Source organism: Pieris brassicae, chromosome 9 (assembly GCF_905147105.1).
Source record: "Pieris brassicae chromosome 9, ilPieBrab1.1, whole genome shotgun sequence".
Classification (NCBI taxonomy): domain Eukaryota; kingdom Metazoa; phylum Arthropoda; class Insecta; order Lepidoptera; family Pieridae; genus Pieris; species Pieris brassicae.
In genome coordinates, this window is record NC_059673.1 from 9,232,038 (window position 1) to 9,255,133 (window position 23,096).

At 34.0% G+C, this 23,096-nt stretch overlaps 1 protein-coding gene across 12 annotated transcripts in view; it reads right to left on the reverse strand.

Annotated features, from left to right (window-relative positions):
- LOC123714553 overlaps window positions 1–23,096 on the reverse strand; it is a 70,587-nt gene that overhangs the window by 35,447 nt on the left and 12,044 nt on the right. The gene's annotated exons all lie outside the window — the stretch shown is intronic.

The following is a 23,096-nucleotide window of genomic DNA, read 5'->3' on the forward strand; positions in this document are numbered from 1 at the left end:
CGTGGTCACGGTGACCATGACGGTAAAAGAGTGTTTTCTTTAAATGTGTAAAAGCTATGTTAACAAAAGACAATATAATACAAATTATTTCTATTTGTACCCTACCTAAGATTTCCTTTACGCTTTACGGTTAAGCTTATCGCTGTGTTTTTTTAAGGGGAAGCGGCTAAAAAGCTGTCTCATTTAAAATAATGGAACTAAAACAATGATATTATTCAATCTTTAACACAACGCTGATGTAACCTTTCAGGGATGGTCACACGTTGTTATTAGCACTCAGCGCGCTGAGGGAATTCGGTTAGAGGCAGCCCTCACAAGGGCTGAGCACTCGAACGACGCCTCTGAACGAGTGCGCCTCGTGATCTTGTAAATACAGCGTTAGGGAGTTAAACGTTCTAGACTACTATAGTGGCTGGTTAAAAAGTATAGTCTCACTGTTGTCATATTAAAGCGACGCCACAAAACACGAATACACGATTTCGTACACTCTCGTTACACATCCCCTATCAACACATTTAACGTTTCAGTCATTGCAGAATTATTAAAACATATCATATGTAAAGTGTCAAACAAATCCTGCGTTATTACAGCTCAATCCAGAAACGGTATTATGATATGCGTCACATGGGGCCGGGAGTCGGGAAAGATTTCACCATCGCTTTATATTACATTGTTTCAACAACATTAAATTAAGCTTTTACATGGCTGTCGTATATCGCTGTAATACGGTATTAGTAATATAAAACTTTATGTACAGACACAGTGTCGACGAGGTAATCTTTATTAATATTTATAAGATATATATATATATATATATATATAATGCTTTTTATGTATTTGTGTGCTTTTTGAAATTAATAAAAGCACACAAAAAAGTGTAAATCGTATTAAGTTATATATAGTTACTTCACTGAGATACAAAGAGAAAGAAAGAAGAAAAAGTGAACACATTGATTACGTTTCGAGTGCCTTACAGTAAACATTGCACCGAAGGACCTAGAGACAAGATACCTGATACAGCGTGACATACATTTTACCAGAGAGTAAAATTCTATCCTCTTTACATTGTGATAGAACCAGAATTTTCTACGCGCACATTTACGTATGTGTTGTAAAATAAACAAGTATCGAAATCGATACGTTTTTATTGCTTCTATGTTTTCTCTTCGAACCCTCAATTTCAGAATACATTTTAGGAGGTTGTTGGGCAACACGTTAACGTTGCGTTTTATTAAACTTACACAATTATTTGAAAAATCGTTTGATTAAAGTCTTGTGTAGGAAATATTTGTACATAATTAATATGTACCGGTTATTTATGATGTCAATTATTTTAAATGTTTTGAAACTGGTCTAGTTAGAGATTCGCTTGTATGATAGTAAAACGTGTATGCAACGATGAAAATTGTACCAAGATCACTGACAGAAGATACGACAAGGTACCTACAGACATATGATGTATATACTAAAACAGAAGAGCTCTAACATAATTAAAATTTAAGCAGGTTTATACAAATAAACAAATATTGATATCAAAAATATGCCTTTTGAACAAATAACATTTTTTGACACAGAACTTTTTCCTTATTTAGGTAATGAAATTGTGTTATTATTATGAAGTCTAAGATGTTCTTAGAATACGTTAATGCCATCAGCTTTGTATTATTTATTTATTATTATTATCGATTTTCAATTTGTACTCTTAGAACTTTAAATATTCAATACACATAATATTTAGGAGCCAAATACTACTTTAGGTATATGATTAGGTGTTGTTGGTCTATATATCCCGACATACAATTTGTTGCGTAAATCATAAAATTTAATGTCATTCAACTCGAAACTAAGTATATTGCGACCTATTATATCACAGCATGAGCTTGTTGTTTTCTTCCATATTCTTAAATATTGTCAATTTACAATTGCTCTATAACTGTATCTATGATTATAAAATACTCCTGCATTAAATTGTTGAATACACAACTTTATGTATATTTTTTTAAATAAAACTATTGTTTAGAGGTAATATGTAGGCGGTTAGAAATATTGATTATGTTAGCACGCAACGGTTACATTACGAAATATGAACCGCAGTTCAGGTCGTACCACTGCGGACCGCTTGACATTCCAAGAAGTGTCGCCTACATTATCGATATAATTATCTTGAATGACTTAACATCACAAAGAACACGCAGAACGCTGTGATGGACTTATTAAAAACAATAATTTATCACAGTTTCTAGGACCAAATTTTGGGGTAAAGGAAAAATTCTTCACAATGAAATGAGTTATTTATTCATTTCAAGGCACCACGGTGTTAGCAAACAATACTATATATTTAGATTATTTACATTTTGTTGGGAAGCGGTTGGGAAGGGAAGCTTACTTCGCCCTACCTTATGCGAAAGGATTATACTATAGACTAGATAATACTCTATCAATACACTACAATAAGATATATAATACACTATTTTTACCTCCTCCCATACCTCAGTCACCTCAGAATTTTACAATCGAAATAAATAAACATTCTTGAATCAAATGTGGAAAAAGCAGATAATGCAGACTCATTACATACTCACATTGTTTCAGGAGTTAGAATGTTCGACTTCGAGTTTAAAAAAAGTTTATTAACGGTTTTTCTCGTCCTTTACGCCCTGAAAACTGACATTGAAATGTAAATTAAGGAGCATTATTCTTTACTGATAAGTGTACATAAAGTTACCTATATCAATTAATGATTTTGAGTGAGTTTTGGTTGGCGCTTAGAGGCGCACATAGGATTTCGAGTTTCTCATCATTTACAATGCCACGACCAAGACAATCAAAGTCAAAATAATTTATTCATATAGGTAACTAAATGTACAAGGCACGACAAAGCCATAATACAATAAACAGCTGACACATACAAATATTGAGTGTTTCACGACGATTCGAGAATAGAATAGATTGATTGATTACAATTAGATGTTTTTTGTTTGTTTTTTTTAAAGTTTGAAATTCTGCATTTAAGATGTGTCTACACACACCTGCTAGTGATGAATATTAAGTGAAAACGTCCTATTTCTGATTTTAATAAAACAACCAAGGCCTCTTATAAAAATTATACACAAAATAAAATATTAATCTCTCTTATTTACACAAAAGACACACTAGTGTAAGTTAGGTCGTTCATCGTAATTCGTTATCTGATAGGATTCTTAACATTTAAATTAGCTGTTGTGTATGTGAGCATACCTACTACGGGATTTACACATACGGGAAGAATATATTAACAAATACGTTTGTAACAATATTCTGTATGAAATATCGGATACGATTTAATTGTTTTTCACAAATCAACAACAGGCTAAATAAATAATCCTAGCACGTATCGGATATTCGTCAAACTAGGACGATATATAGAACTGGCTTTTACAAATGCCATACTATATTTTAAATGTAACGAGGATTATCTCGCGAATACGTATATATACGTATTATGCACTGACAAAGCGACTTCTAAGCTTGAATAGAACCAATCTCTAAACAATGATAGGGAGAATTACGGTCTCCTTAATAAACATCTCTTTGTTCTAGGCGCGACAGATAGCCCCTTGTGCAGAGGCTGTTTCAGCGCAGAGGAATCAGTCACCCACGAAGTCATGGAATGCGAGGCTGTGACTAAACAACGTGCAGTAATCCTTGCAACAGTCAGGTCGCTCCGTGAAGCCTGCGAAGTGCCCATGAGGCTTCTGTGTTTTTGGAAGGAGTTAGGCTGGCTTAGTTAGCCAGGACTTTACGTACAACGGACCTATTAAGCTTCTACGTGCGGAAACTGAGTCCACCAACCTATACCTATACGTATTAATATTTTTTTTAGGCTAGGATATTCAACATTAATTTAGGGACATGAACAAAAAAAATACCAAGTCAAAAAATCTCAATCTTAGTACTTCTTCCACTCCGTTTAAGGCTGTAGTACGAAACAGTTCTTGAGCTGTGACAGCGACTATTAATTATAAAACAATAGAGAAATTATCATTTGAAAAACAAAGAGCATCGCGCTGGTTTACCATTGTTGTTTGCTAATATACTTCAATATAAAGAGCAAACAGCCAGTCTGTTCCATTAGTGATTTGTTTGTTAATTAATACAATTTCTATTTTGCAGTCAAATGGAAAAGTTACCCAATGGGGTTTTATTTTATGAAGGAAGAACATAACCAACGTCACACCTGAGGTTGTTAAGCAAACAATTTGCTTGCTTAACAACCTCAACACACCGCGTTAACAGTTTTATTCGAAAGAATGATACCACAATTATTGTCCTTGGACAAAGCAAGCCCATATTTTAAGTGGAGCAACCCGTCATTTTCAGTGCACCATAACCGCCTCACGGCTTTTAATTTACAAAATGTTTTGTATTCCGCTGAATATTCTGCTGTAATAATGAACGGTAAGGAAGTTCTTTCAGTGGCAATATAAAGGACCTCTGGCCGCATTTCGCCGAGATGCTAATGAAACAATTGCACTGCACTCGACAGACACTCATTACCGTATTTAATTAGAAAATGTGCACTATCAATTCATTGCGAGAAGTATTCATAAAAAGGCTACAGAATATTAATTATCATAAGTTAACTACACCGCAGGAAAATTGATTATATCTTCCCTCGGTTTCCATGATTATGTAACACTGCATAATGCGTTTATAAGCTCACCTGTGATCAGAGTGCACTTAGTGCCTGGTGGAGCAATAAGTACCTGGAAGCCTCTGTACAGAGTCTTCTAAATATTTTTAAATAACAATAATTCATAAGAAGATTCACCTCTAACGCTCAGATGGCTTTTTAAGGTACATATCACATTACAAAGAATGCTTGAATGGAGTTGATATATAGTATCGTGCCCTATAACGCTGATTTATTAATTCACAAGCACACAATCTTTCTGTCAAATGCATAACCACTGAATATTCAGAGTGTTTAAGGTGAACAGTCCCTAAATTTCGCCTATGACATTAATTTGACAGATGCAAAGAAATGTTCCGAGAGTAGCGAGCATCGCAGGCGCCCTACGCCAAACGATTATGCTGACGTGATGGGAATTTCGAACTACATCAGGTGTTCAGCATCTTCAAAGAAATTGTCGATATACATTTTATACTAAGCCTTTATATGAAACGACTGTTTTATTCTCAGTTTTGAGTACTAAAAGCTTTCTGGAAGTGCGGAAATGTATTTACAAAAAGCTCGATGCATTTCAACTTCGCGCGACTTATATTAAGAAATACCTATCATAAATTTGAACTTTTAAAAGCTTTTATTGCAAAGGCACACAACGCTAATTTGAATTGACGTATTCAATTTTAATAAATATTTAATTCGATTTATGAAAACGCTAGACAACAAAAGAAAGTTCATTATAATTGGTATCGATTCGGTTATTATTAAGTTATATTATTTATGGGACAAAAGTTTTTACACAAGCTATTTTTTAATACAAACAACGTACATTCTAAAGTTGCAGAGAAACGTCTTATATATATTTTTCACTACAGTCAAACTTTACCTATAAACTGGAAGCACAGAAAACTATAAAGGTACGCGAAATATGAAATATTAGCTTCAAAATAGGGCTGGCTGCAAAATAATAAAATTGTGTATTATAAAGTTACTTTGCCCAATAATTATATGATGACGTTCCTCTCACCTTAAATGTCTTAGATCGGCAAGGCTTATCAATTGTTTCATCACTTAGGAAATAGATTCATACTCGGAGGTGATTTCAATGCAAAGAATACCTATTGGGGCTTAACGCTTACCACATCAAAAGGAAAATAACTTTTCGAAGCAATTGTAACAATGCAGTGCGATGAAATATTAACAGCAAACCCAACATCCAGTATGTGATCCAACTGATCCAAAAAGGAAAGGAAGGACTTTTTTATACACAAATAATTCACCTACATATATTGACATTGAAGACGGATGAGGTATGAACTACGATCATTCGCCTATTACATTAAAAAAAGGAAATTATCATTATTTTTATAACCATTTGGATAATACCATTAATCTCAGAGTACCATTAAAGACTAAAGAAGATATTTACAGAGAAACTGAAAATATGATATCTAACATACAAACGATGGTTTGGAACAACACAAAAAATATAACAAAGAGGATATCGAACAAATGGTATCCCATAGACATATATAATGTGCCTAATACAAGAAAAAAGAAAACAAAGACGTAAGTGGCACAAATCTAACAGGACATGTCTTAAGATATTTGCCTAGAAAGGGAATTGTAAAACTAACAAATATCATTTATGCTTCGTTAAGGCTAAGGTATGTTCCAGGATTATGGAAAATAATAGAAGTCATCATGATTCCACCACCACATGTGACAAGTTCATATAGACCTATCTCGCTACTCCCTATAATGTAAAAATTATTCGAAAGATTATTACTAAAAAGGCTTAAGCCAGTATTAGAAGATGGAAGACTTATATTAAACCATCAATTTGGATTTAGATAAGAACACTCGACTATTGATCAAGTTCATATGATTACTAACATCATAGATCAGGCACTTGGAGAGAAAAAGGTTTGTACGACTATATTTCTTGATGTCACAAGCTTTTGACAAAGTTTGACACGAAGGTTTGATACAACTTAGAAGTATAAGTATTTACCTCTGCAATTTTCAAATATACTACAGTCTTATATAGAAAACCGAATGTTAAGGGTAAGATGCGAAAATTCATATGACTTACCACAACTCCTACAGTACTATAGCTACATTTGCTGATGATACTACAATAATGTCTACCAATGACAATTATGCAAAAGCCATCGAAATTACACAAAATTCCACTTATTTTATCACTGATTGGACAACTAAGTGGCAAATAAAGCTGAACCATTCGAGATCTGTTCATTGCGATATTACTAATCGAGCCATACAGTACATACCATTATTTAATACCAAAAAAACACTTCCATATGCCGATACCGCTAAATACTTAGGAATGACCCTGGATGCTAAATTGCGATGGAAAGAACACGTGAATAAGAAAAGAGATGAATTAGATATAAGATTCAAACAAATGTACTGGCTAATAGGAAGGCAATCGCCCCTGTCAATACATAACAAATTACTTCTTTATAAACAACTGATAATGCATCTGTGGCAATATGGCATTTAGCTTTGGCTGTACAGCGAAGAGCAATTTAGAAATAATACAACGGTTTCAGAACAAGGGCATTGTCAATGCACCATTGTACATTAAAAATGAAAGTATCTACAAGGATATTAATGTGGATACAGTCCTAAATACGGCGAAACAGTTTGCTTTAGCTCACTTAAACAGGCTACATAGCCATGTGAATGCTGAGGCAATCCTACTTCGTGACAAGACAGGAATAAGACGTCTAAAGAGAACTGAACCTTTTGAGTTAATAAAGATAGTGTAGTGAATATATGTGCAAGTGCGGTATCTCGGACACATTGTATAGGCTAGATTGTAATTTATGTAAAATCGCACTCTTTTTTGTGAACTTTATAGGAAAAAAAACCGTGAAAGGCATTAATGTATCTCAAATTCTTACTCACTATAACAATTTATTTTATGAACATCACTTAAGGGCATTTAAGTTCAGTATTATTTGCCAAACTTAATTAAATGCAGTTTTAGTCACCCCTAATGTCAGCGGTCGTCGGCCCCACGGCGCCGTCCGACATCGATTCCACGCGACCTCACTTACTGCTATACAACCTACTAAACCTATGTCCAACCATCTGAACTACATGTTATTCAAATTACTACAAAATTTTATCAAAGGAACACTTCAAATTGTGTGACGTCAAAATATAAAGGGATTTTTAGGCATTGTCACGTTCACCAGTGCACGATCCTATAAGCTTACCTCAATCAGGAAATAGCACCTAGCTACTGCTTCAAGCTGGATTTGTGAAAGTAAACACCTTACACTGCATACCCATGAGTTGAACATGGCCATCTTCCTTAGTTTCGTCGATTTTAGACTACTGTGCGGTCGTTATTTACCAACACTAGTGCAAATGACAGATTTCATCATATTAAAATAATATACAAAACAACTGGCAGATAGATAAAGGCCAGACTTCAAAATCTCGAGACAATATAACAAAAACATGATTTCCTTTGTTTCAGCCGACCTTTCACGTTTCGGTACGTTCCGTATGACTCAGCAGGCCATATGGCTTTTGTAATTCAACACGAAAGTTGTATTTCGCATGTCGTATGTCGAAGAGAGTTCGATTAAAATACTTCCTGAAGGTAATTTAATTAGAAAGTTAATGATTGCGATTACGCCTAACTTAGGACACAAACCTTCGAGATGTCACTGTTCTAATAAACTTGTATCTTCTATGTATTAAGAAAAATTAAAAACTCATTATTGTTATCTTTTATTGTTACTATTTAAAAAGATTAGTAACTAATTTAGTGTAGGTACATAAATATCAATTATTTTTTTCCTGAAGAAACTGCGATTTCCATGTAATTACAACTAGATACCGAAATTAATTAACTAATAACACTGTTTTATCTTCGTAAACAGCCCTTAGCCTGGACGATGCCCGTACTGTCCAATCCCTTCGTACACACTCCCTTTATAATTTTCCAGCATAACTGGCTATATCGAGTTGAGAGAAACATAGAGGCTTTTAACAAACGCTTAATTAACGTTAGTCGTTTACATAGTGGCGCACGTTAACAACTTCACGGACGATTAAGCTGTACGTTGGAGCCGGTGGTGACGTCATTCAATACCCCTCGATGGCTTTTATTCCTCTAGAACTAACCCCAGGGGGTTTGGTTTGGTTGAAGGTAACTTACATAATTTACTGCTTTGGTAATTTACGAGCGTATGACTTTTACGATACCTGTTGATATAGACATATATCAATACAATAGAACAGATCTTCTATCTTTTTATGCTTAAATTCAAAATGCCATCGTTATGTAAACGCGAACCAAATTACTTTATAAATTAATTAATTTTAAAAAATATTTAAAGTTTCTAGGGCAGACCTTCACAAAACTGCTCTTGAGAGCAACTTCATTAAATTTTGATAGCAATGATCTACATTTTGTTTATAACTAAGAAGACTCCAAGTTGTACTGTTAAAACTTCGCAGCGTATCTTAGTTTCGTTACACGGACTCAACACAACACTAAGAGCTAAACACTTGTTAAACTTCGAAATTTCATCTCAGTATTCTTGTTTAATGAAAACTGAACCACTGTTCTTAAGTGCTGTTTTGACATTTAAAACACTTCATAGAAAACTCATCACAAGTACATCACAATAATAGAATTCATATTCTAACCAGATAATAGATAAGCCTGGCTCAACACTAAGCCTCGGCGGCTCCTCAGCTAGGTCTGGTTTAAGAGAGTTGGCTCGAGGCTACAAAAGAGGAGGGGGAAGTTCGAGTGCTCTGTTTGGTGGTGAGCCAGTCGCGATGTCCCACTTTCACACAGATAGTCTATTTAAGACTACTTCCTTTCAACTTAGGCTTTGTTAGTAATGGAAAACCGCAAGCCTCGAGCCACATCAATTATTGCACTCAGGGGATTTCTTTCTAACTTCGATAGTCTGCGAAGTTGGTCGCTAATATACATTTCGGCGGCTCTCTTTAAGGCAGGCCTTGCATGTACTAGATTTACTTTTAATCCAAAATCTCAGGGTTTTTTAAGAAAGTTTGATCAAATAATAAATCGAGTCATAAAATTAAACTATACTTTAATAGAAACCTCACAGCATTTGCAAAACTTAAATATATCTGTGGCCCTTCCTTATTATACTAATCAAACAAAGAGTTATAATGAATCCAAGAAATCATAGTTTCAACAAACAAACGAAAGTTTTTAGTGAGCTAATGCCGTGACATGCATAAAATATGCGTCTAGGGTATTTGGATACAACCCCTTCCCAGAAGTCTGGGGTCACTGAACCAGACAAGAAAAACGTCCTACGCCGAACGTTTGTTACAATTACAGTACAAGTACTATTGTCGTACTTAAATGTAGGCCACACGACACCGCAGTGTACAAAGACTTATCACATCAGTAATAACGGCTTAGTAACATTACAACGAAGGAATTAAGGTGTCAAACACTGCATCTACTAGAGTAGAGAGATGATAGATCATTACTAATAGATTGAACAAATCTTTGTCAGTCTGTGTAGGTAGTGTCTCTCTCCCTAAAATATGGCGAGAGGGCCGATGGCTGGCCATGCGTGATACCCGTGCTACTTGTGGTGACTGGTCCTACTTGAATTAGCGTATGTGGTGATGTTAGTTATTTTGACTATGTATTTGCGTTTTGTTCCCACGAGAATGAAACTGCGTGCTCCTATTTTATTGCCAGTTCGTCGCTTCTGAGACTGAACGGAACGGAGAGAACTGGTAGTAAATGTTAAATTAGAAGCATTTAATAAATATTTCTTTTTTGACGCTCATAAGTGTACATTGCGTTACTTATATGAATAAATGATTTTTGACTTGACTGCAATTTAGTAAAATAAATGTTTTCATTACTATATTAATATTGTAATAAAATCGACGATCATGTGAAAGTATCGTAATCGTAATTAAAAATAATGTCTATATACAAATGTTTTTGCCATTAACAACAATCGTTCAAGAACCATTGTAGCATGTCCATGACTTACAGTAATCGAGGTGGCCATATAATTTCCCCGGGGCGCTGTACCAACAAAAAAATCAACGCTGGCACGTGACGGTATTGATTGTACGAGGCCAAACGAGCTTTTGAGCATTGTGGGAATGTTAGCTTTGTTTTATGTTGCCAGCCGCAGATTGTTTACTATAGGGGCGGCATATGCAATGCATTTGTCCAGAGAGAATTGAAAATGGAATAGGTAAAAATAATAAATACTCTAAATAGGTGCTATGTGTCTTCGTGTTTGCACAATTTTCCCAGTTCATTTGCGAGAACAAAGCAATTAAGCAAACAAATGACTGCATAAATTGAAGAACCCTGGAGCAATAGCAAGGAGACATTGGATGATATGAAATCTGCATACAATCTAATTTCACCCAGGAGTATTGCAAAGCGGCTCCGATTTCAAAACAACAATCTTGTTAGTTTAGTTGTAGTATTTGTTAGTAGAATTTTATTTTTTTAGCTATAAAAGCAATAAAAGGATGGAAAAATACATGAGTATTTATGAGTATACATAAGTATAATATTAAAAATATATGAGAAATTTATATTATTTGGAATAGCCAAATATTATAAATTCCATTATAATATTTGGAATAGCCAAATATTATAAATGCCATACCCCTGAATTAATATTTTATTTAATATACATAAACTTTAATAAATCTTTGTAGTGATTGATGAACGTAGTTTATCGCTTTAATTTCCCAACTTAAACTGTTCAATTGCAATACCAGTAACGACTGTTGTGTTTATTAAATGAATGTTGTCGCATAATGATATTTACGCTAAAGCATAATTGTAATTACGCTTTGTTTAGTTAAAACAATTTAATATAGAAGGAATCTAGTATGCTGTTAGCGGTATGGCAACGTTATTTAATATTAAATCCTCTGATAACGCGAGCCATTTCAGCACCAAATTAAATTTGGCAATGGAGCGTTGCAATAAATTAGATGACGCCGTAACGCGAACGAAATTATAATCCATACGAAGATATACTTTAAATGAGAAAAAAATGGGAAAAAAAATATTTAAATACCAAATACTGTTTGCTATCATAAATTCTCAGAATTTTGGTATTATAAGTACCAATTTATTTATAGAGAAAGTCTATTGAATCATATGTACATAAATACACATTCCTGTAGGTACTTAATTTCAAATAGAAGTGCCGCTATCTGTGTTTTAGCGTTTGAAACGTCTCAAACGATAAAAGCGGTTCGGAACTCAGACACCGCAGAGGCCTCAGATTGGGTTCGTTTACAAATGGCAGGATTCTCTACACATAATTTATAAAACTTTAGAAGTTTTAAGGGGTAAATGCTTTTCGAAACGTCTGCTTGAAAATTCAAATGATGTTATTAAATAAATTTACAAATATCACCATTTAGAATTTTATCTTTATTTTTTAAAATTTTCAAACGAATATCAGTAATGTAGGCTTCGTTAAATTTTGCATGTGATAAAATGCAAATGATGTTCATGAATTATGCAATCAGAATGGGCCCCTATAATACAACTGCTTGTTACTATTGATTACAGCCTTTGGTGACGTAAACTTTTTACACTTCCTATAAACATTATGGATATTATTTTACATATTATTAGCCTATTAAACAATATTTTTACACTAGTTGAAGTTGTTATACAAGAACATATATTCGTATTTATAATAAACTTTATATAGATATATTATAATTTAACCAGTTAAAGCCAGTAATTAATAAAAGTCCAGCGAGGTTTTGCATCTGCCACTGTATGATGATAGACGAACGTTTATCATAAGGAAAATCTCAAGTGACGTTAAACGTAAATTAATCAATTAAGCTTTTTATAAATTTGACGAGTATTTAAATGGTCCAAATCCTTGGGATAGATTTGCTCCAGTACAAACAATTTGTATAACTCAAAACATGGCGATTAAAAGAAACATTCCGCCACTTTTTTGACGTTCTTAAGTGTACTTGTTTACCTATATGAATAAAGTTATTTTGAGTTTGAGTTCGAGTTTGATATATGTATTGCCAGATAAAGACTTATAGCATTTGATAGTGGTATCTTAAGCTATATTATATGTATTATTTTTTATAATAAAAAATCGTCCACCTAGTATCGATATAATTTTTTTGTGAGCGTGGATCCAAAACTGACTATGTTATACGAACTCGCGCGTTACACAGGAATATGAGGGCAGTGTATAAAGTAATAATGTTAAACGTGATACATATGAGCCCAGTTCAACGCCCTATAATGAGATTATCCACATCGGATGAGCCGCTGTCTACATACAACTTACATAACTTGGAATATATAAAGTTATCATCGGAGAATATTCCTGGACATAAAATATTATGAGTATTATTTACGTGCCACAACTTTGCAAGGCAATACGATGTTGGTAGCAACTCGTAAATATGTATCAAAATGTGTTTTTTGGTCTTCCGGAACAATTATTAGAACATCCACTCTTTCCACTCAACTATATATAAATAATCAAATACATAGAGTGCGCATAGTACCTTTGAAATGATATTGTTATAAACATTCATAAGCATTTTCATCAATGGAGCGACGAGACTAGTGCTCTTATAAAAACCCTCGTGGCTCTAAGCTAGACTCATGAATATTTAACCCTATTCACAATCTACAAGGACACTGCAGTATCTTCAAAGAGTAATTATATTCTAATGGAGGTTTTTTCTTAATTGTCTATTTACATATAAGACTAATATAATAGCTAATATATATTGTATGTTTATGATGACGTGAATATTTCATTAATTGAGAGTATATTTCTGATTAAAGTACATATTGAGTATTTGCTACTAGTAATAGACGGCTCAAATAGCTAAATGTTTTGTTTTTATCACATTAGGTATCTTAAGCTTATATTTTATCTAAAATATGTAATTAAAAAAGAAACAAGTATCGGGAATGGATGAATTGTTTATTTTTGAATCGATGAGTTGCATCTGTTATTAAATACAGAGCCGTATATAGTGTTTATATTTAAATCATATTCATTGCGTATGACACAATTTAAATCGTCGGGTAAGTACGTAACTACTTCTATGGTTAAGAGTCTCTTATTATATACCTAAGTAATGTAATATTTTTATATGTTAATTAAAAGATAAATTGTCTATGCTCATGCGGTCCTGTAATCCTACCATATGACATAGCCTTGGGTTGTGTACTCGGTCAGCGCTATAATAGCTTCAAATCGTCTACGTGCATAATGGAAGACCTCCTGTTTAGATTTAATTATACGAGACATTCATCACAATAAACTTTGAATTAAATGCTTTGCTGCGTTGGGTTTACACGTAATTGGCAATGACGATCTTAATGACTTTAGAATTCGCTCATGAATAACTAATAGACGCAACACAATGTTCTTAATTCTCACGAAATCAAGTGCCCGGACAAGCGTCTGATATGTCTATTATTGGAATATTTATACAGAAGGGTTTACATGTATAATGTATAATTATTGTATATGGTTTCATGTAGATTTTAAAGTCGCAGAAATCATCTCAAAATACAAGAAACTCACGCGAGTGAAACTGCAGCTAGTCTAAAATAAATAAAAGATATACCGATATCCTTACAAGATTTGTAATTCTGACAGGCCGAGCTGTTTTTGTTACACGATTTAATGTCCTGTAGCGTAAACAAAAATCCCTTTGAACCCACATAATACACAGTATAAAACGAGCACGTAGGCATCCTTCTCAAAGTAACTCGATAAATTTTGTCCGCCATAAATCGAGCCACGTCGATACTCGCAACTATCACCCTAATGGCTTCTCTAATGAAACTCCGCTTTCAGGAATGCTCAGGTGGATCAATGTTTATTGTTAATTTATTCTGTTAAGCAATTGACGCCTCTATATACACGACACTAATGCCTTTTTATTGTCTTCCATTTAGTTTTCCATTTGCGCGTTTTTATTTCTTTTGACTATATTTATAACTTAACGGGTTAAACTTTAGTGACAATATTGAACTATTATTGGATATAGTTATTATTGTAATTAATCGCTTCAGGATGTGATGAAATATATATTTATGGTGGTGTAAAGATAACAGCTCCTTGCAGATACATAGCGGCGAAAGCTCCACGATTTTTGAGTTCCACGCACTTTATTGGAGAACTGGTGTAAATACACGTAGAAGATGTTATTTTTATTGACGTTCACAATAGTACATTGCGTTTTATTTTTCATTTCAAGATGACATAAAATTTTATTCAACGCTATTTTGGTTTCCACATGCAAATGCAAACAACTTATCGCATTGAAAACATCAATAGCTCAGTATACTTGAACGATTAAGAAATCTTAAGACGATGGTATTTTTCTCACCGTGGAAAACGGATTGTATATAATCTCTTTTCACGTAGTTATATTTCATCGTAGTGATTTCACGTTTAATATATATTTTTACGACGCGCTATGGGATACGTATTTTAATATTATATTATCATTAAAGGAAAACCAATGATGTCTGACGTCTGACGTCTGATTTAAAATTTATTATTTTACAAATAATGAAAATATAATACTGTTGTGGACCGTGCGGCACTTGGGTGACGTAATTTAATATTTTGCAAATATGACGCGTAAATCCCCACATCGTTTTTAAAATTCACGCGTCCACTATACTTTTAAGACTTTAATAAAATGTTATCTCTCATTCAGAACTGTAAAACTAGGTTGGAACATCTTTATATACATTTACTATTAAACCTACGGTATTCTTACAAAAGATACATGAAAATAAAAAAAAACAAACATTTTTAATGATCCGTCAAATGCATATTTAGGTGTGGTAGTGATTTTGTAATATATTGTATGTATAATATTTCCTTAATAAAACTACTAGTTATACAGAATCTACAAGTACGTTTCGATTGTACGATACCGACTTATATACTTAAATTTCTATATATTATTCACATAATATTTGACTAACATTAAGTTAAAAGTAAAAGCTCAATAGAAACAGTACAGTACAACAGTACGCACTATTTCTATATAGCTGAGAAATCAATGTCAACCAAAAAGAAATATATATATTCCAGTAGCGGAGGATGACTGATACATACTGAATACAAGGAACAATTTGCTCGCCTTTGATACGACTGCTCTTTCATTTCCACAAATTAGCTTTAGAATTATCCCATTGAAACGTAGCTCAATTAGATTAACCCCGAACTTGCCTAGACATTACAACGTGACAAAAAATTATATAACGTGTTAATTTGAATTGTGCTGTTGTAAAGAACTTTATACGTTATTTATACCTATTACAATAAAAAATACAAATTTAAAGTTAATTAAGACAAATGAATGTGATTGTCATTGTTCAATCAGCATTTTTGAATTCAAGAAGGAGTCAAGGTGCCTGGAATTGTTTGTACATGTTAATGTTCTTGCATGGCTTCTTCGTTGCCAGTGTTACAATCAATATTCGTTAATTAATATAAAATCTAAAAATAAAACTCTAAGTAATAAACCAAATGTTTTTTTTTAATTATTTAAAGTAAATAATATTTTTCTTGGCTTTGGAATCACAAGTCACACTATTTTATTTAACTTAACTATAATTATGTTACATCGTTACATAGCTGCTCTAGAATAATATTATCAGTTGTATTTTCTTCGTGTCAACACAAACTGTCAAACAATTCACCCAATTACAATGTTTACAGTGGCAATACAAATTAAGCGTCTTATTACATAAAGAATCAAAATTCCGTTGTTGTCAAATGTCAACTGTTTATAGATCGACATCGTGATTAACGGCTCGTAAACGCGACGAACACTTATGAATGTAATGAGTTCCAAATTAGATAACAAACGACAAAGAACATATACTTATAGGGATGTATTCGCTTTATTGAGTTTAGACTTCCATTTCGAAACATAGTTCTGTTATATTGTATACTTACTGCCTACCTGATATAGCCCCCTAATTATTAACGGAGAGACAAGTATGTTTCATGATCATACGATGGCTTGCCTTCTTGAGAATATCATTAACAATATTGATATGAAAATGCGGATATCAAACACACGAAGAACAACGAAGACGCTTAATCGCAAGATTGAATGAATAACATTCCCAGTTTTAAACGCAAAATATAACGTTTCCGAAGTTACATAAATAGAATACTGCAAAATCCAAAAACTTGGTACAAAATAGCATACTATCTAACAGAAGCAGGATCGCAATCCGATTTAGCCTCACGCCAGAGCGGCTCCACTGTTAAACAATGTGCCCATCCTGAGGTCCCAGTACATAATACCTATTATTTTGAAAGGTACTTTGGTTTGCGGTCATCGTCCTTATGCCCTACTTTACGTTGGTTATTTAATCTCCTGCAATAAATCGTTTTAATGCTACATGCAAAAGTGTAGCATTTGAGGCGCGGTCGTCATACTTTATAGATAAAGCCTTATTGCAGGTTTTAATACTTTACTTTAGTTGAAATCGACAATGTTGTATGCAGACAAGCTGATCAACTTCTGTCTATGAAAAATGTAAAAAGATCAACTGCCACATATTTGTCTACCGCCAATGAGGTGTTATGCATTCGGCTTTATTATATAACAACTTAAGGTTCATTTACTATAGAAAAAGCACAGTAAGCATGATTTAAAAATAAACAAAGACAAGAGAAAGCAACTACTAAAATAATACATTCGATATGAAAACGAGATAGCTGCAATTAACCGCATGGCAGGTACCGATGCAATCAGCAGGTGAAATGGCTTGCAAATGACAAGTCGACGTCGACAGCCGCGGGCCGGTCACTGGCCTCCTGATAACCCCGTGGAGAACGGTCAATACTAATTACTGTTACGTCTATATATGTAAAACACGCAATTACTAAGCTCACTATTTAAGTCTTCTAAACGATTACCTTCATTTTTAACGAAAATATGTTGTCGTCGATTTATTGGTCAGACTAAGGTAATTGTTATATTATTTGTACAATTTCTCTCTGAAAGGAGTTATGTGTTAAATTTCAAATATGATAAATTGAAACGAAAAAATAATGGATCATAATCATGAGTTGTTATATAAAAATAAGGATGTTACGCATTTATTAAAAAGCAATCACTGTCAGCGGATAATATCAATCGAATCCTTTATTAACATCGAGTAATTAATAGGAAATCCCATTTCCAAGCAATAACAAATTTAAGCTCGACGGATACAATATTTGGCTCGCAATTAGGCGAGCTTCAAAGAATTCAAACGACTGCGTTTAATTTTCCAGGAAAAAATTGCCGCGTCTTAGCCTAACCTTCCAAATAGTTTCTAAGATAGTAGGTTGTATTATGCAATGGTATCTTGTTAAAAATCTGGATTTTTTGGATATAATTTCTTTCGTTATTGTAACATGATTAGAGCGTTTTCATTCGCCTCGCCTCTCGAGATCCTCTGTGCAGTACTCTTAGCCATTAAAAGGGTCTGGGACCTTCATTATAGCTTCATAGCAATTTTAAAGATCTTTCGAGAGCAATTTGTGTAAGTGCCATTTTGGGAAAATTGTAATAACCATTTTCACCATTCATTTTTGTTAGATATTAAATCTTGAACCGTCACGGATCTAACAGAGCTGTCGCACTTTAAATTTTAATCTCTAAGCGACGTCATAGTAAATGAGTTTACGTCAATACTAACATTATTATGAAAACAAAACTCGTCTGACACGTTTCCAAATTTTTGCCCTGGAAACCTTTTCCAGTTGATCCAATTAAGGGGCGGTTTTTTTTTCATTTTAGGCGTTAACAAACCACTGTTGTGTTGCTGCAGGCAACAATGCTAAAAGTACGGTGGTACTTATTTCAAGTACCCAAGAGTACCTGTTCGGTTGCCAATTTTTTTACTAACCTGAGAGGGAGACATTAGACATTCAATCTGTTACTTGAATTTTAAGTTTTAAAAATATAAAACACGATCACTTAATCAAACGAATGAACAATGTATTAATAGCTTTCAAAAAATCTGAAGGAGGATGTTATATATTCGACGTGTAATATTTTTTTGCTTATGTGCACGTATAGCCGCTCCAGCCGTGCACCGATCTGGATGATTGAAGTGTCAAATTATTCTGATTTGCAGCGAATTGGTCCCATAGATAGGAATGTAATCAGATTAATAGTTTTCAGGATATAACGCAAAATGTCGCATGAAAAATCTCAAACCATACTGCGTCGCAATTTGTAGCTTGTAAGTTGATGGATCTACATGGATGAATAATTTTTTGATGTTTTACATTCAGGATGATAGGAAAAGCTCTCAATGTTTAGTTTCAGGGACATAGAACCTACTGGTTACTGGTTACAATAATTCTTATACGTACGTTCATTTTATTACTTATTTCACATACATTTATAACAATTAAAATATATTTAATAACACACAAATATAGAGTAATAACTGACACGTAACTTACGAAGTAATAAGTTTAATAATTAAAAATAGATAAATAGAAAACTAAAATAAATTTTAAAAGTTTGGTCCCTGTCGCAGTGTACTTTAGGGTCACCAGTGCTACCTAAATCCAGGTGCCAACTAAAATCTTTAATTGCAGGATCTGCACTTGGCCACGACCCAAAGGGAACACAATCAGAGTTGGATGAAAGATACTTATATCTTTGCCATTTATTATTTTCCGCCTGCTCTGCTTCCGCGCTACCGCTTCTGTGAGGCCCGTGCCATACGTCCAAGGCACTCAATAATAATAATAATAATAATAATAATCTTTATTTCTTCTCTCACATATACATACATAGCAGGTTATTATGATTAAACTAAGATGATAACATTTGGAAGTGTATGTGAGAGACTGGTCTCTGTTACAGGAGACCTGAGTGACAGATAGCCAGCCTCTCCACCACCGGACCGGAACACGTACAATCAGGTCATTGTCATAAGATACAATAGAAGAAAATAAGCAAGTGCTAAAGGAAAAAAAAATGGAAACGGAGTCGTAAAAATAAATTTGGTGTGTTTGTGTCTGTGTGTGTGCGCGCGTGTGTCTGTGTATGTGCGCGCGTGTGTGTGTGTGTGTGTGCGCGTGCGTGTGTGTGTGCATGTGTGGGCGAGTGGGTGTGTTACAGAGTAACAGTTATTAAATCTTCTGTTTCATCATAACTCAACGTAATTAGTAACCGTTTTTTTACATTCATATTTCGATAGTGGGTAAATGTTATTTTTTTCATTTAGTTTATTATACAGGTAACAGCCTAGGAAACCAAAGAATCTTTGCGAGAAAGAAGTTGTCCATCGTGTAATACGACAGCAAACTTTATGTTTAATCCGCTTGCTTATATTTAATTCGGGGTCGTAACTAGTTTTATAATGTTGTTTTAAAACTGTGTTGAGAATAAATAATTGACGAATTGTTAACACATCGGCTAGGGCATAAAGCTCTTTAGTGGGAAAAAGAAACGGTAAGGAATGACTTACTTTTAACACTGCTCGTTGGGCTCTTTCAAGTTTTAGTAGATTGGTTTTGAAAGTACCTCCCCACACAGTGATACAATAGCTTAAAATTGACTGACATAAAGCCTGATATACTACTTTAACAATTCTTTTGTCTGCTATAAGTCTTAAAGTTTTAAAGTTTGACAGTTTGACAATGAGTTTACGAGTTCTGCATGAGAGAAGATCCACGTGAGAATTAAAACTCAAGTTACTATCGATAACTACACCCAAATACTTAACACTATAGGCAATGGAAATGCTTTTGCAATTGCAGAGTTGATTTGAAGAGCAAGTATGGGCTGTGATAGAAAAATAATCATGAATGTGAGACGGAACGTTTTTAATAGAGAAGGGCATAAATTTTGTTTTATCAACATTAAGCGTAAGGCCGTTGCCTCTCAACCATTCATTAACAAGGCCAAAACCAAACTGAGCAGAATTATACACCTCATTCCAATTATTGCCAGAGAAGACAAGGGCAGTGTCATCTGCAAAAGATATTATCTTACCATTTGGCAACTGGAGGTTACATAACTCATTAATGAATGTTAGAAACAACGTTGGGCCAAGTACGTTTGTTTATAAGTTTCTCAATTACTTTTGCAATCGTGGGTAGTTTAGATATTGGTCTATAATTATTGACACATCCTCTGTCACCACCCTTGAAAATCGGAACAATATCAGCCAGCTTAAGCTGATCCGGAAAAACGCCTGTGGAAAAAATCAAATTTACAATGAATGTCAATGGTGGGACTATTATTTGATGATACCGTTGTAATATAGCACCTGAAATATTATGCCGTCCAGTACATTTATCTTTTTTTAAGTTGAGAATACAGTTACGAACTTCATTTTCATCGGTACTATCCAAAACTAAGGATGATAGTGGATTGGCCATTGAGGATATACAACCCCTACCAGAGGAATATGCCTTTTCAGCCAGATCTTTACCAATAGAAACAAAGAATTTATTAATAAAATTGACCGATTCAGAGGGGTTATCAGGAGAAATAAGTTGCTCAGCAGGTCTGCAGAGTTTTGATGTATGCGTTAATTTCCTAATAGTGTCCCAGAGTGCTTTATTATTTGTGTTTGCCGCCGCTTTTAACTCTTTCGCCTCATATTCCCTTTTAAGTTTCTTAAGGAGCCAGTTGCAAAAATTTCTGTGCCTGTAGGTTATTTTCTTAATTTCATTGTTCAGGTCTTTTTTATATCTTTTATAAAGTTTATCTCGATTTCGTACACATCTTAGAAGACCAGAAGTCATCCAAGGCTTCTTTAGCCTCTTGCGATTAGGTACGGTGTGATTTTGAGTATTAGATTTTATTTTAGCATTAATCTCCGAGATGAGAAAAGAAGTAGCAATATTTGCGTCTGAAACCCGATAGATCGGTTCAAAGCAAAGGTTTTTCATATCATTATCTAGGTCTACATAATCAATTTTACGATGGATGAAGTCTTTATTTTGTTTGTGAGATTGCTGGTCTTCTATTATGAGAACTACGCTGTCATGATCAGTTACAGATGATTCAACTACATAACAAGCGGAAGAAAAGCACTTTCATAAAAGCGTGATCAAGGCACGTCTTGTTGTGAGTGGATATTGTATGTGCGGGTAACAGATCATGAGAAGCTAGTAGATTTAAGTAAAATTGAGAATTCACATCCTTAGTGTTTGGCATAATATCGATATTGATATCACCAATAATTATGACTGAAGATAATTTTAGATTGGTAAGAATTTCGTTTAGCGACTCTATAAATTGGGAGACGTCTTTATACCCTGGCGGTCTGTAAATGGCAATGACGGCAGTATTGTCATTTATTTTATTACAAGAAAATTGGACTCGAGTACTTTTGGTTCAGATATTTTTATGTTTAGGCAATTTTTGAAGTAAACTACAACACCTTCATTTTGAGTCAGGTTGTGTTCGGTAAGGGCATGATAATATCCGTCAATACGGGGAATAATATTTGTGTGGCGTAGCCAGCACTCAGTGAGCACAATAAGGTCCCATTCAGTTTTAGATCTATCTAATAGTGTTAATAAGTCTGGGAAGTTCCTATTTAGTTATCGAATATTTTGGTGAATCATTTTCAAACAATTTTCAGGATGTTTAATTAAGGTCTGTAAGTCTTCTACTTCACAATTAGAGGAATAAGCTACGGTAAAGTTATCAAGGTCTTTTAATATTTCATTTGTTTGATCGAAATCGAATAGAAGCCATGGTGTCCAAGGCTACCTTGCCTGGCTACAATGCCACAGGGACACTTATGGGGAGTACTCCTACGCGAAGGCTGATGGCAATTCGAAGAAATTCAGGGTCCAAAATGTTGGCAGTGTTAGGCAATGGATGAAGGCATGAAGCCAATAATCGGCTGTAATTGCGGGTTGGCATTGGTTAAGTAATGTATTCTTAAAAAGTCAGAGCCCCTAAGAGGTAAGGTGATGTTTTAATTTTGTATTTGGGGCTAATGTATTATTTTTTGTTATTATGTCGTCGGAGTCCAAATTCTCACCTTTACCTAAATTTAAAATTATTGAATTAAAATCTGATATAATCTTAGACAGATGTGATCAACATCTGCATTACCTCCTAGAGTATCATATCATGAAGATACCAGACGTTACAATATGTATCCAGGAATTTATAGCGAGAATAAAAATAGCCGAATATAAATAATATCCTTGTTCGTTCGTAGTTGTGTAAGTGATGTCTCTTAGTAACACTTAGTAAGATTGCAATAAAAAAGTCAGCCTGGGTTATCTCCCCGCACCAACCAGGTTCATTAGTTCTTTTAAAAGAAGGGTTCAAAAGAGATCTCCATAATTTACTTATTGTTTTGTTTGTTTTGCGTTTT